The sequence below is a fragment of the Rana temporaria genome, chromosome 11 (assembly GCF_905171775.1).
Source record: "Rana temporaria chromosome 11, aRanTem1.1, whole genome shotgun sequence".
Taxonomy (NCBI): domain Eukaryota; kingdom Metazoa; phylum Chordata; class Amphibia; order Anura; family Ranidae; genus Rana; species Rana temporaria.
This window is the reverse complement of record NC_053499.1, coordinates 124,082,578-124,097,267: the sequence shown is the minus strand read 5'-3', so window position 1 is coordinate 124,097,267 and position 14,690 is coordinate 124,082,578. Positions and strand designations below refer to the sequence as shown.

Below are 14,690 nucleotides of genomic sequence, written 5' to 3'. Positions count from 1 at the left end.
GAGTTCCCTTATTCCCAGCACTGAAGGGCACATCGTTTGTTAGATTAATACAGAGGGCAAAGTAAGATGGAGTGACAAGGGAAACAGGGATCACAAGCTACATGAAAAAGAGAGGAGGTTATATTCCCTTGCTGATAAAAGAGCACTCTGGCTATATATAAATGCCAAAAGAATAAAGCGGCCTGCAGCACCTGCTCTACCAAGCTTACAATCTAATATAGCGTTTAGGGACTTCCATCCATTTAAAACCTTTATGGCAAAAAAGCTCCTTCTTGCATAACATTTTGATCAATGACGCGATAACTGGGCCAGAGGAAACAACCATCAGAATTTTAAGTCCCTATGGCTTAAACCACTACTATTTACTATGGCAGGATTTAGTGCTACGTGGTTGCTTATGACTAGATTATTGCAACTAAAAGACTCATATGCAATTACATTTTTCAAGCTCTGGATCCCAAGGGTGCTGCTACATAGTCCCACCTATGAGTCTCCAACATGGAGAGCAAGACGCAGCATGATGCAGTTAATTCCATCTGTTGGAAATGAGTGTAATGTGTGTAGTTGACCCAGTAGGAAATAGGGATGAGCCGAACACCTCCCCGTTCGGTTAGAACCAGAACCTTCGAACGGACCGAACGTTCGCGCAAACATTTAGAACCCCATTGACATCTATGGGACTCGAACGTTCAAATTCAAAAGTGCTCATTTTAAATATGCAAGTTATTGTCGTAAAACGTCTTTGAAAACCTGAGTCTTGCCCCAGGGAACATGTATCAATGGAAAAAAAGTTATAAAAACAGTCGTTTTTTCAGGAGCAGTGATTTTAATGATGCTTAAATAAAAATAAAAAATAAAAAATGAAAAAATTCCTTTAAATATTGTACCTGCTGGGTGTCTATAGTATGCCTGTGAAAACGTCTTTGAGAACCCGGGTCTTGCCCCAGGGAACATGTGTCAATGGAAAAAAAGTTTTGAAGACGGTTGTTTTTTTCAGGACTCAGGAAAAAACTACCGTTTTTAAAACTTTTTTTCCATTGATACATGTTCCCTGGGGCAAGACCCGGGTTCTCAAAAACATTTTCACAGGCATACTATAGACACCCAGCAGGTAGAATATTTAAAGGAATTTTTTTTATTTTTTATTTAAGCATCATTAAAATCGCTGCTCCTGAAACTTTAGGTTCAAACTACAGAGCACACGGCCAGTACACACCAAGTAGCTTTAGGTGCAAACTACAGAGGACACGGGCAATACACCACGTAAGAATACTGCAGCTAGCACAATCACCTGCCTGCCAGTAAATTAGAAAGAACTGATCTAGCTAAACTATACAGTGTATAAATATATGTACAACACCTGGGATGTATATATATCCTCTACACACTGTAACATTAACTGACTAGCCTGCCTGCCTGCCAGCCTGCCTGCTCTATCTACCTGCAAAAAATGACACTCTCTCTGTCCTCTCTTAACCACCGCAACACACTACACAAAGCCGACCTGCAGGCGGCCTTCTATAGTGTGGGGCGTGTACTAAACCCCCTGAGCCATAATTGGCCAAAGCCACCCTGGCTTTGGCCAATTATGGCTCTCTGTTTTTTGCAAGCTGTGATTGGCCAAGCATGCGGGTCATAGTGCATGCTTGGCCAATCATCAGCCAGCGATTGCAGCAGTGAATTATGGTCTGTGAAACGTAACTCGAATTTGGCGCGAACGACCCGTTTTGTTCGTATTTCGACGAACGATCGAACATACGATGTTCGAGTCAAATACGAAGCTCATCCCTAGTAGGAATCTAGGGGGGGTTATTTACGAAAGGCAAATCCACTTTGCACTACAAGTGCAAACGACTGAAAGTACAATTGGAAGTGCAGTCACTGTAAATCTGAGGGGTAGATCTGAAAGGAGGGGAAGCTCTGCTGATTTGATCATCCAATCATGTGCAAACTAAAATGCTGTTTTTTATTTTCCTAGCATGTCCCCATCGGATCTACAGCGACTGCACTTCCAAGTGCACTTTGCACTTGTAGTACAAAATGGATTTGCTTTTAGTAAATAACCCCCTGTGTTACAGTTTGGGGTTGATTTTTACTAAAGACAAATTAGACTGTGCTCTCTGCATGTGCAGTTGCTCCAGAACTTAGTAAATGGGGGGAGGTTCTGCAAACTTCCATCATCCAATCATGTGCAAGCATCAATGTCGTTTTTATTTTTTATTTCCTTGCAGGTGATTGGGTATGCTCCATTACGTGAAGCTTTACCTCATTTACTAAGATGTGGAGCAACTGCAAAGTGCACAGTCTGTTGGCCTTTAGTAAATCAACCCCAAAGTACCTTGTTTCTGCTAGTACACAATCCCAAAGTGCATGTTCTCCTTTTCAGAAAAATAAATAAATTAAAAGGTAAACTGATGATGTTTACCCTAGTCCCCACCGCCCCTCGTCCCCCCTGGTCCCTACTACACTTACCTCTGTGGGTGATACAGTTTAGCCATCCATGCAGCCCAGTGCAGCGGTCCTGGGGTTTAATAACTGCGCTGTGTCTTCTCTTACTTTCCAAGGGACACTGGGATGGATTATCAAAGAGATTCTAATTGGACAGCATAGGCATGTTACCAATCAGAACCACTCTGATCCATCCAAGCATTCCTATTGAAAGAAAAGGTGCATTTTTCAAACCCCAGGACTGCAGCACCGGACTGTGTGACCAATCAGAACCACTCTGATCCATCCAAGCATTCCTATTGAAAGAAAAGGTGCATTTTTCAAACCCCAGGACTGCAGCACCGGACTGTGTGACCAATCAGAACCACTCTGATCCATCCAAGCATTCCTATTGAAAGAACAGGTGCATTTTTCAAACCCCAGGACTGCAGCACCGGACTGTGTGGATGGTGAAACAGGGGGCAGGAGCAGTGGGTACCAGGGGGTGGTGAGCATGTACAGTGTTTGTTCACCTTTTCATTTTTTCTGAAAATGTGAGCTAGCCCTTTAAATGCATAATCAACCTTTTGGAAAACAATAATTAGTTAGTGCATCAACAATGATAAAATAAAAAATGTGCATTTATTACATTTCTACGTTCAGGCCTGCAGAGTATTGCTATAGTGATCAGTGTGCTGCGGGTTCAATGTACAGGCTCTTGTATTGCTTACCCTGAGCCCCAGGTTTGTACGGAGGCATGGACATAAGCTTATGAGGCTTGAGGAAGTGATGAGTGAACTACAAGAATGGCGACATCACTGCCATGTTGTCAGTGTGCTCTGTTGAGTCCCTGTGCGGTGGTGGCCAACATATGGAATGTATAATTTACTGTTCTGTTGAAACAAATAGCAATATATTCTGCTTCAACAACCATATGTTTATTTTCTGTCTAATTTTAAGGATTACTAGGAATGACCTGATCAATCCACTATTTGCTCTCCACCTGCTCTGAGACATACAACAAAAAATCAGGCAGCGATTGCAATTGGTTGCCAGAGGTTACAGCACATCATTACCACTTACTGACTGGTTGCTAGAGGTTACAGCACACATTACGGCTCACTGATTAGTTGCTAGAGGTTACAGCACACAATTTCTACTTGTTGATTGGTTGCTAGAGATTACTGTACAGTAATACTGCTCACTGATTGGTTGCTAGAGGTTAAAGCACATCATCTCTTCACTGCAGAGGGGCATGATATACATATGAATGCCACTGGCCTCAGATATTTACATATGAATGCTTCTGTTATTTACATATGAATGACGGTTATTTACATGTAAACACAGGGTCTGCAGGTGAGTCATCTGTACACGACAATAGGGCAGAGCTGGGCAGCATTAGTAGCAGCTCTTCACACTGAGATATCGGGACACAGCAAAGGACTAAAACTTAAAGGGACAAGGGAATTTAAACTGGGATAGTTGGCAAGTATGAGGCAGCTGCTTTGGGCCCCACAACAATGACAGGGCCCAGGGCAGCTTCCCCTTTTGCCCTGCCTTAAAGATGGGCCTGGGAGAGGAGCACGTACAGCTGTGTAAGATGGAGTTCAGCTTGAGGTTAGAAGCTCTCATCTGCATACTCAGTCCAGAGTTGTGACGGAAGGGATTGAAGCCAAAGGGTCAGCATGGCTGAGCTTTGGAAAAATGCTTAAAATTCGAACAAATTTAATCAGAAACATTCTCACCAGTGCCGGAAAATGTAATTGAGAGCAAAGCAAACAGACAGAATGCTTTAAAGTACATCTAATGAACTTACTTCAGCAAGGGTCGAAGTCACTTTATACATCTACAAGGCACAACCACTGGACCTCCTATTATCTGTAATGAGTCTTGGCATGGAATACACTCTCCTAATAAGGTAGGGTGACCAGACATCCCCTTTTTCCGGGACACTGTCCCCGGACCAAGCCTGTCCCCGGATTGAATTTGAACAGGGGCTGAGGCAATTTCAAAGATAGTTAGTGCAGGATTAAAAAAAAAAAAAATTACACCCCCCCCACTCCACCGCACCTACTAGCTTAAAGCGGGGGTTCACCCTAAAAAAACCCAATTCTTTATCTACCATACAAACGAGCATACTAGCGTCAGCTACAGTATGCCTTTTTTTTTTTGCGCTGTACTTACGGTTTAATCCGTAACTTTCGTTTCAGACTCCGGCCGGGAAATAGGCGTTCCTATGAAGAGGGGTATATGATTGACGTCCGGCTATGGTGCGTCATGCCTTCCGAAAAAAGCCGAAATAGGACGCGGACATATACAGCGCCTGCGCAGTCAGCTCCTAGTCTGTGCGCAGGCGCCGTATAGCACCGTGAAGAGCAGAGTCCTACTCTGGCTATTTTCGGAATGTGTGAGGCGCCATAGCCGGCCGTCAATCATGTTCCACTCTTCATAGGAACGCCTACTCCCCGCGGGAGTCTGAAACGAAAGTTACGGATTAAACCGTAAGTACAGCGCAAAAAAAAAAAAAAAGGCATACTGTAGCTGATGCTAGTATGCTAGTTTGGATGGTACAAAGTTGTGTTTTTGGGTGAACCTCCGCTTTAAGGGAGGTGTATTTTTTTCTATTATCTGTGCCCCTTTCTGATGATCATGTTGCTGGTCGGAGCGGAGGGAATATTTCTTAAATTTCGGGTGCATGCCCATCCAGCTCTGCTCTCATGTTCTTCTACCTTGGCCCAAGTCCCGGCCAGTCGCCTGCCTGCTTATCTCCTTGCCTTCCCTGGTGGAGTGATCTTCTTCCATTCCCCACCCAGTAGTAACCAGGGCTCGGAGAGTAAGACTTGATAGGATGTGAGGCGGGGGGCAGAGAGTCGCTGATTGCCGCCATTACTAGTAAAAAAAAAATATGTCCCCTGATTTAATTAAAAAAATCTGGTCACCTTATAATAAGGACCTATCATGCTGCCATACCACTCCAACCTAGAAAGTTCAGTGGAAAAGACTGCTAGTTGGATGTCCAGTCCCTATGTGCTTAGGTTCTGTTAGCAGCAACAGGTCAATGGCAGCAATGCCCTCTTAGCAGTCTCAGTGATGCAGCAACTTTAGTTCTGCTGTCAAGGCAGTGGTGGCTGGTGCTGGGGGGGGGGGGCAAACCAATGTCACCCCCCCCCCCCCCGGAGATGATTGTAGGGAAAACCACAGCGCAATTCCCCCCCCCCCATCCACTTGGGAGACGGGCAGCCTCCTTACCTTAGGAGGTAAGGGGACACTCTAATGGGGAAAACGGATCGTATGTAAGGGGGACTCTGATGGGGACAGTTAATGTAAAGGAGCACTCTGATGGGGACACTCAATGTAGAGGGGCACTCTGATGGGGACACTCAATGTAGAGGGGCACTCTGATGAGCACCCTGATGTAAGAGGGCACTCTGATGGGGACCCCGATGTAAGGGGGCACTCTGATGGGGACCCCAATGTAAGGGGGCACTCTGATGTGGACCCCAATGTAAGGGGGCACTCTGATGGGGACCCCAATGTAAGGGGGCACTCTGATGGGGACCCCAATGTAAGGGGGCACTCTGATGGGGACCCCAATGTAAGGGGGCACTCTGATGGGGACCCCGATGTAAGGGGGCACTCTGATGGGGACCCCGATGTAAAGGGGCACTCTGATGGGGACCCCAATGCAAGGGGGCACTCTGATGGGGACCCCGATGTAAGGGGGCACTCTGATGAGGACACTTGATGTGAGGGGGGCTCTGATGGGGACCCTGATGGTAAGGGGGACTCTGATGAGTAGTCGTGATGTAAAGAGGGATTCAGGTGGGGGTAGCTGATATAAGTGGGCACAGGTTCTGTTTAATCACCTTAATCTAATGACAGCCTAATACATACTAGTATTTCCCAGATAGTGACACTGAGTGACTGACTGTCAGTGACTCTCACACAGTGTTGACATTACACCCCCTGATTTTTTTTTTACTGTACCCCCGATCAGATGGTCTAGATTCAGTTCTGGGGTCAGGGTTGTTTTGGTGGCAAAAGAGGGACCTACTCAATAATAGGGTGGTCATAATATTATGGCTGATTGGTGTAGTTAACAGCATTCTTATTAACACAACACATATTTCATTGTTTAAATCATTTGTTCAATAAATATATGACAATCGAGGCTGGGCTGGACTGATAATTAGGCACAGTTGGCACATGCCTAGAGCTGTTTAAATTGTGTTTGTTTTTGGGAGGCCAAACTTGTCGCTGTCCGTATTACACAATTGTCCGTCTATACCAGGCAGTAAGAGACGTGCTTCTGTCGGCACAGACAATTTAGGCTTCATTAAGACAAGCAAATGAGGCTGGCTAGGATGCAGAACGGAAAATAGGCCCTTAAATGCCCTAAACGGCACACCTGGGAGCAGCAGCACTCCGCTATGGCCACCAACAAAGTGGACGATTATTGGCAGCCAGTTTGTATGCGGCCAGAAATCATGTCTCTGCGTACAAACTGTCTGTGTCCAAGGCCGGTCAGAATGGCTGATGAGTAGCCATTGATTTCTACAGAGAATAGATCTGGCCGGTTGACTGCTGGACTCGGCTAATCGCACGCAGCACGTGTATGGGCGAAACTTCCCCACTGGCTGGCAGAGAAGCTAATTGCCCATGTAAATGGACCCTTAAATTAAGCTAACAAGACTAAGCCCTCATTCATATGAGACTCCAGCATTTATTTTTGGTCAACTCGGGAGAAATTGATCTCAGAATTATTAACAATATACTTCCCAGATCACTTTCTACTGTGTTTAAATGTACTACATGCATTTACATTAAATATTCATGTTTTACATTCAAATAATCACATACGTTCAGCGTAGCTAATCTTCCCCGGGCCACACAGATTTCTAATTTCTCTATGAAAATAACACGAATGCATCTAAACGCAGGTAAACACACAATGTAAATTATAATTTAAAATGATTACATGTAATTATATGCATATATATTGTCACAAAACACATTGGCCCGGATTCAGATACATTTGCGTATCTTTCGGCGGGCGTAGCGTATCTCAGATACACTACGCCGCCGTAACTTACAGCGGCAGGTCCCGTATTCAGAAAGAACTTGCACTGTAAGTAAGCGTAAGCCCGCCTAATTCAAATGTGGAGGAGGTGGGCGTGTTTTATGTTAATTACTCGTGACCGCCGTCCGTGGACGTATCCCAGTGCGCATGCTCCAAATTACGCCGCAAAGCCTCATTAGTTTCGACGTGAACGTAACTTACGCAAAGCCCTATTCGCGAACGACTTACGGAAACAACGTAATCGACGGAAAATTTGACGCTGGCCCGACGTCCATACTTAAAGTGGTGTTTCACCCTAAAAAACAACTTTCTAGCATGTCATTCAGCATAGTAGCGCGAGCTACAGTATGCCTTTATATATTTTTTTGGCGCCGTACTCACTGTTTAATCGCGTAGTAAAGTTTCAGACTCCCCGCGGGGAATGGCCGTTCCTATGCAGAGGGCTCGTAAAAGATGGCCGGCTATGGCGCGTCACTCTTCACGAAAATAGCCGGAGTAGGTCTCGGCTCTTCACGGCGCTATGCGGTGCCTGCGCACAGACATCGGAGCTGACTGCGCAGGCGCCGTGAAGAGCAAACACCTATTTCGGCTATTTCCATAAAGCGTGACGCGCCATAGCCGGCCGTCAATCACGAGCCCTCTGCATAGGAACGCCCATTCCCTTGAAACTTTACTACGCAATTATTAGGGAGAACCCCCGCTTTAACATCGGCTACGCCTCATATAGCAGGGGTAACTTTACGCCAGAAAAAGCCTTACGTAAACGACGTAAAAAAATGCGCCGGGCGGACGTACGTTTCTGAATCGGCGTATCTACCTAATTTGCATATTCGACGTGGAAGTCTTGGGAAGCGCCCCTAGCGGTCAAAGTAAATATTGCACCCTAAGATACGACGGCGTAGGAGACTTACGCCGCTCGTATCTAGGCAACTGTGAGGCGTATTTGATTCTATGAATCTGGCGCCGAGTTGCGACGGCCCGCACTCAGAGTTACGACCGTCGTAACTGCTTTCTGAATCCGGCCCATATACAGTACAGGGGGAGTTGCCGGTGGTTGTAACTGCAGGTGAAGGATATGTACAACTGGTAGGGGTTAACCAATTCCCATCCAGGCCAATTCTGACACTTCGCTCCTACATTTATGTATTTTATTTATTTCAGGTACTTATATAGCGCTGTATATAGCGCTGTCAATTTACACAGCGCTTTACATATACATTGTACATTCACATCAGTCCCTACCCTCAAGGAGCTTACAATCTAAGGTCCTAACTCAAATTCATCCATACACATACTAGGGCCAATTTGGACAGGATCCAATTAACCTACCAGCATGTCTTTGGAGTGTGGGAGTAAACTGGAGTACCCAGAGGAAACCCACGCAGGTCTGAACATGCAAGCGTCAGGCAGATAGTATGTAAAAATCATAATTTTCTTTCTAGAAAATTACTCAGAACCCCCAAGCATTATATACCGTATATACTCGAGTATAAGCCAAGTTTTTCAGCACTATTTTTTGTGCTGAAAATGCCGCCCCTCGGCTTATACTCGAGTCACCTTTTTGCGCCTGATCTTCTGGAATTTGGGGACCCGGTACAAGCCTTGGCACACATGTAGCCCCACTCTTCCTCTACAAGTGTGCAAAGTTTGTTGTCTGGGGGACCTACAGCTGGGGAGCACCAATATTTCAAAGCCGGCACCCCTTCCATAGACTCCCATGTTAAACGTCAGTCTAGTCATGGGCATAGTGAGGCATGGGCATAGTGAGGCATGGGCACAGTGAGGCATGGGCACAGTGAGGCATGGGCACAGTGAGGCATGGACACAGTGAGGCATGGACACAGTGAGGCATGGACACAGTGAGGCATGGGCACAGTGAGGCAAAGTGAGGCATGCAGATGGCTTATACTCGAGTCAATAGGTTTTCCCATTTTTTTGTGGTAAAATTAGCTGCCTCGGCTTATACTCGGGTCGGCTTATACTCGGGTCGGCTTATACGCAACTTTTTATGTCAGACGATATTTGCACAGCTATTGTTTTTGAAAAAAAAAAATTCATGAAGTAAAAGAAAAAAAAAAGTAAAGTTAGCTCAATTAAATGTAAAGGATGATGTTGTGCCAAGTAAATAGATACCAAACATGTCATGCTTTAAAATTGCGCACAGTCGTGGAATGGCGCCAAACTTCTGTACTTAAAGCAGAGCTCCACCCTAAAGTGGTACTCCAGCTGATCGGAACCCTCCCCCCCTCCGGTGTCACATTTGACACCTTTCAGGGGGGAGGGGGTGCAGATACCTGACAGACAGGTATTTTCACCCACTTCCGGCCACACAGTCTGCGGGCAGACTGCGGGCAGGACGTCACCCCCTCATTGTGTTCTGGGCACACTCGGCTCCCAGAGCACAGCAGGAGCCAGTCAGCAGGCGCAGCGCGAGTCGCGCATGCGCCGTAGGGAACCGGGAAGTGAAGCCGGAGCGCTTCACTTCCTGGTTCCCTCACCAAGGATGGCGGGGGGGGGGGGGGGGGCAGCAGAGTGATGAGCGATCGCTTATCCTCTGCTGCGGATGGCGCTGGGCTCCAGGACAGGTAAGTGTGCTGATATTAAAAGTCAGCAGCTGCAGTATTTGTAGCTGCTGACTAACATTTTTTTTGACCGGACATCTGCGCTAAAAATCTCCATAGGTGACGCTTTAACATTTTTTACAGGTTACATGTTTAGAGTTGCAGAGGAGGATTTTGGGCTAGAATTGTTGCTTTTGCTCTAATGCACGTGGCGCTCCCTCACATGCGTGATTTGAACCCATTTACATATGTCGGCATGACTTAGGTATGGGTTCTCTTCTGTGCGCGGGCACACGGAGACGGGGACACTTTACTTTTTTTTATTCTTTATTTTACTTTTATTTAAAAAAAATTATACTTTAATTTTTTGGATCACTTTTTTTTTTATTACACGGAATGTAAACATCCCTTGTATAAGGAATAGTGTGTGACAGGTCCTCTTTATGGAGAGATGTGGGGTCAATAAGACTCCACATCTCTCCTCCAGGCTGGAAAAACTCTCTCAACGTTTCCAGCCACGTCCTTGGCTTTGTTTACTTCCACCGACCTAGACATGATGTCATAATGTTGCACCCGGGCCTCCGAGGGTCATAGAGATGACTGGGGACCACCTGGTCACCAGAAATCACTATGAAAAAAATTCAGGCTTCAAACTTTTTAAACAAAGGGTCAGTTTCAGACTTAAAGGGGGTCCAGACTGTGGCCATTGGGAGTAGAAAAGGTCCCAACATCGGTGGGAATAAACAATGCCCCATCTTGGTATCAGTGGGAGGATAAGCGTACAATCGTTGGTGTCAGTAATAGCACCCCATCATTGTGACTGGGCCACATTTGATGGCAATATTCGGAGGAATTGTGCTCCATCTTTGGTGTCATTGGGAGGAATTGTGCCCCATCTTTGGTGTCATTGGGAAGAATTGTGCTCCATCTTTGGTGTCATTGGGATAAATTGTGCCCCTTCTTTGGTGTCATTGGAGGAATTGTGCCCCATCTTTGGTGTCATTGGGAGGAATTCTGCTCCATCTTTGGTGTCATTGGAGGAATTGTGCCCCATCTTTGGTGTCATTGGGAAGAGTTGTGCCCCATCTTTGGTGTCATTGGGAGAAATTCTGCTCCATCATTGGTGTCATCGCATGAATTGTGCTCCATCATTGGTGTCATCGCATGAATTGTGCTCCATCATTGGTGTCATCGCATGAATTGTGCTCCATCATTGGTGTCATCGTATGAATTGTGCTCCATCATTGGTGTCATCGCATGAATTGTGCTCCATCTTTGGTGTCATCGCATGAATTGTGCTCCATCTTTGGTGTCATTGGAGGAATTGTGCTTCATAATTGGTGTCATTGGAGGAATTGTGCCCCATCTTTGGTGTCATTGGAAGAATTGTGCCCCATCTTTGGTGTCATTGGAAGAATTGTGCTCCATCTTTGGTGTCATTGGAAGGAATTGTGCTCCATCATTGGTGTCATTGAGAATAATTCAGCCCCTTTATTAGGGTCAATAAGGGGAATTATGTCGCATTGTGGGCATCAGTGGATGAAACCAGTGGCCCAAGGGCCGAATAAAAGCAAGCAAAGGGCCCCCGGAGCACAGTTGTAAAGGATACAGGAAGGATAGAAATCACCAAGAAATCCCACAATATCAGGCCATATGTACTCTTGGTTTGGGAAGGGCCGCTGGTGGTCGCAGTTTCACTATAATGGTTCTTTTGGTGTAAAGTCCTCAGAGAAATCTCAAGTTAAGGAAGAAAAGATAATGGAACATTTCCTTGTAACAGAATATCGCTGTTCTTCAGGAATATTTTCTTCTTGTCTCAGAACATTATCACACTATAAGACAAGGCAACATAAAGTAAACTATTCCATTTCCCAAGCATGTAAAACCGAAGAGTGTCTTTAAAATCGGCTCCACCAGCTGTTCCAAACTCCCTCCTTCTCTCCTAAAATATGCAGCTAAAGCAAATTGTTCCAGTAACGGATAAGATTTAGACTTTTGTGTCAAATAAACAGCTAAACCCTCATCTCCCTCTCTAACCACTGACTACAGATACACTATATTATCAAAAGTATTGGGACACCTGACTTTACACGCACATGAACTTTAACCACTTGCTTACTGGGCACATATACCCCCCTCCTGCCCAGGTGAAATTTTAGCTTCCGGCACTGCGTCGCTTTAACTAACAATTGCGCAGTCGTGCGACGTGGCTCCCAAACAAAATTGACGTCCTTTTTTCCCCACAAGTAGAGCTTTCTTTTGGTGGTATTTGAACGCCTGTGCGGTTTTTATTTTTTGCACTATAAACAAAAAAGTCTGACAATTTTGAAAAAAATATAATATTTTTTACTTGTTGCTGTAATAAATATCCCAATTAAAAAAAAAAAAAAAACCACATTTTTTTTCTCAGTTTAGGCCGATACGTATTCTTCTAAATATTTTTGGTAAAACAAAAAAAAAAACGCAATAAGCGACTGGTTTGCGCAAAAGATATAGCACCTACAAAATAGGGGACAGAATTATTATTTTTTATTATTTTTTTTTTTTTACTAGTAATGGCGGCGATCTGCGATTTTTATTGGGACAACGACATTATGACGGACACAACGGACACATTTTTAGCGCCATTCACATTTATACTGCGATCAGTGCTATAAATATGCACTAAATACTGTATAAATGTGACTGGCATTGAAGGGGTTAACACTAGGGAGTGAGGAAGGGGTTAAATATGTTCCCTATATAGTGTTCTAACTGTAGGGGGGGGGTGACCGATCTATGTCCCTATGTACAAGAGACACAGATCGGTCTCCTCTCTAGAGACAGGACGCTGTCTCTGTGTAAAACGGCAATGAGAGATGATCTCATATGTTTACATATGAGATCATCTCTCATTGGCCGCACAGATCGCATCGCAAACGGCCACTCTGATTGGCCGTTCGCAGCGATCTGTAATTGGCTGTGTCCGAGGGACACGGCCAACACAGAGTTTCCCCTCTGCGCACTCTGGAGCGCGCGCGGGGAACGCCCAAAGGGGCGGACGTCAATTGACATCCTGTTGGATTTTGGGATCCGCGCTGTAGCCATCATTTGACTATAGCGCGGGTCCCAGGAGGTTAATGGCATTCCAGTCTTAATCCGTAGGGTCAATATTGAGTTGGCCCACCCTTTGCAGATATAACAGCTTCAACTCTTCAGGGAAGGCTGCCCACAAGGTTTAGGAGTGTGTCTATGGGAATGTTTGACCATTTTTCCAAAGGCACATTTGTGAGGTCAGGCACTCATGTGGACAAGAAGGCCTGGCTCACAGTCTCCACTCTAATTCATCCCAAAGGTGTTCTATTAGGTTGAGGTCAGGACTCTGTGCAGGCCAGTCAATTACCCCCCCCCCCCCCCCCCCCCAAACTCGTTCATCCATGTCTTTATGGACCTTGGTAACTCCAGGTAAAATCGAAATACTTTGTTGCAGTTCAAAAGTATTCTCAATAGACTCTTCTGATAGCGCTTCTACACTGCAGGATAACTCTACTATTTAAATGTTTTGCTTTATAGCTTTACAGCTTTCTGGAGGTAGAGAGGTGAGAATGCTAAAATCCTGAACCAGAAAATTAGTGTGTCAACTGTCTGGCTGTGCAGTGTGGAAGGGGTGTCAAAGTCAAAAGACAAGACATGGCACCAGTGTTGCCAACCTACCAGATTGACATTTACTGGCACGACACCCGAAATTTACTGGCGCAGCCACGTTTTTACTGGCATTTCACAAAAATTACTAAATTACATTTTTAGGTGCAAATTTCAGTATTTAGGCTACAAACAAGTACGCTGGGCAAAGAGCAAAGTCATTTGAGGTAGATATTAAGGTAAACAAAATATATTTTAGTTATTTTCGATATAACAAGGACAAATTATTTAGTCACATCACCCCCTGCCTCCACCCCCCTCTGCCACCAACACCCCCTGCCTTCATCCCCCTCTGCCAACAACACCCCCTGCCTTCACCCCCCTCTGTGGTGCCACAATCTCCCTCTGCCTCCAATCTCCCTCTGCCTCCATCCCCCTCTGCGGTGCCACCAACAACCCCTGTCTCCATCCCCCACCCTCTGCGGTGCCACCATCCCCCTCTGCGGTGCCACCATCACCCCCTGCCTCCATCCCCCTCTGCCACCAACACCCCCTGCCTTCACCCCCCTTTGCGGTGCCACAATCTCCCTCTGCCTTCAATTACCCCCTGCCTCCAATCACCCCCTGCGGTGCCACCAACAACCCCTGTCTCCATCCCCCACCCTCTGTGGTACCACCATCCCCCTCTGCGGTGCCACCATCACCCCCTGCCTCCATTGCCCCCTGCCTCCATCCCCCTCTGCGGTGCCACCGCAGCCACCGTCACCCCCTGCCTCCAATCACCCCCTGCCTCCAATCTCCATGCGCAGTTCCAAGCCGAACCGATCTCGGCTATTTTTACTGGCACATTCCCCCAACCACAAACATTTACGAACGGGGGAAAAAAATGCCCGTTTTTACAAACTGTGCGTTAAAATACGGACGGTTGGCAACACTGCATGGCACTGCCATGCACTGGAAAATGTGGTGCATTTACCCATGCGCAGAAACACATGGAA

The 14,690-nt window shown here is 45.9% G+C and overlaps 1 protein-coding gene across 3 annotated transcripts in view; it reads right to left on the bottom strand.

The window, feature by feature from the left end:
• Nucleotides 1–14,690, bottom strand: part of MACROD1 (mono-ADP ribosylhydrolase 1) — a 1,095,428-nt gene that overhangs the window by 146,622 nt on the left and 934,116 nt on the right. The gene's annotated exons all lie outside the window — the stretch shown is intronic.